This window comes from Lutjanus erythropterus, chromosome 5, assembly GCF_056507025.1.
Source record: "Lutjanus erythropterus isolate fLutEry1 chromosome 5, fLutEry1.hap2, whole genome shotgun sequence".
Lineage (NCBI taxonomy): Eukaryota > Metazoa > Chordata > Actinopteri > Lutjaniformes > Lutjanidae > Lutjanus > Lutjanus erythropterus.
In genome coordinates this window covers 39,367,595-39,369,157 of record NC_139321.1, presented here as the reverse complement: position 1 = coordinate 39,369,157, position 1,563 = coordinate 39,367,595, and the positions used below count along the sequence as shown (strand labels likewise).

The 1,563-nt window shown below is 41.2% G+C and overlaps 1 non-coding gene across 1 annotated transcript; it reads right to left on the bottom strand.

The window, feature by feature from the left end:
* Window positions 1–284: 284 nt before the first annotated feature.
* On the bottom strand, window positions 285–356 carry trnaw-cca (transfer RNA tryptophan (anticodon CCA)). The gene has a single exon. It is a non-coding gene; the product is annotated as a tRNA-Trp (tRNA).
* Window positions 357–1,563: the final 1,207 nt, after the last annotated feature.

Genomic DNA, 1,563 nt, shown 5'->3' with positions numbered 1-1,563 from the left:
TTGATTGACATTGCATACCTTGGTTGGAGAGGTCCTTATCTTTGTTATTCAAGCAACTGTGTACATAGCTAACAGTCGTTAGCTCATTTACATTTGTACCATTTGTGTCCCAGGCGCTAATTTGCCATTTTCTGCATGTAGGTTGCAGCTTGGAGGTTGTTCTTGTTTCCCAGGGACTTTGAACATGTAGATAACAGATGCCATGATTCAGCTTGAAACAAGCAACTACTTGCAGACCAAATCAGTAGTGTGCGTTTGTTTTCTGGGTTTCATAAGCAAACATTTGACCCTGACGTGATTTGAACACGCAACCTTCTGATCTGGAGTCAGACGCGCTACCGTTGCGCCACAGAGTCATGGTTAACTCTCATGCTAGTCTACATTTCAGCTAACTAATTAAACACGCGGTAGTAAACTGACCCTTTGCTAAGCCCTGCCCTCCTTAGTTACTATTGGCAAGCCTGCCAAACTTTGCATTCTTGCACTGCATTTATGCAGTTTACAGTGATAACGGTGGCAGATATATAAATTAGGGGTAACTGTTGAAACACAAAGTCTTTGGATCCTTAGAGACGTATACAAAAGCAGCTTCTCATTTCTAGCTGACGACGGTGGATTTTGTCGGCTAAAATAATGACTCACAAGCAGATTTTATAAGTGTAGCTGGCTGATGTGAGCTAATGCTAACTCCTTGACTACTGCAGCTAGTAAGCTAGTCTTCATTAGCTGGGCATGCTGATGTTTTCAGCTTATGTTAAGGCAGATGAAGACAGAGTTTAATCAAGTTACCACACATGTGCTCTTGTGTTTTATGTTTGTGAGAGACTACAGAAAAGACGTCACTGTCCAGACTCATGAAATGCTGAGTATTGCTCTTCTCAGAGGCTCCTTCACACCACGTCAGCATGAAGAGAAATGGAAAGATTGTCAGCTCTAGTTATGGTTGCTAAGCTATGATTGGACAGTTGCAGTTGGAGGTGGGGCTTAGCGAAGGAGCAACTGATTGACATTACCATGCATGGTACCATGCCTTGGTTGGAGAGGTTGAGCTACAGCAGTAGTACCTTCCAACAACTCCAAATCCTTAATTTCATTATTCATTAACTAAGTTCTATAATAGAGTGTATATAGATAATATAATAAAGACACAAAGTCACGCCCCTTCCGGTGGACCATCATGGGACCTAACTTTTGAAAAAATTTGAACTGTAGTCAATGATAAAAGTTAAATTATTTTTTTTGATTCTGTTTGACTTGTGCCACAAATCACACATACTATTTGTGGATTTGAAACAATCCTGTGTATGTCAGTGGTTACACACAGTGTTTCCTGAATTTCATGAACAAAGTTTTGCCCCTGACGTGAGTTGAACCTTTTGATCTGGAGTCAGACGTGCTACCATTGCGTCATAGAGTCTGTTTTGGAGTATAACCTGTCCACATATCAGGTAAAAACAAAAACACTGGCGGTGATAAACTGATTGACACTGGCATACATAGAGCTCTATCATGGGTGACTGTGTGTATGAGGACCTGCACCCTCTGTAGATATAAACAGCTCAG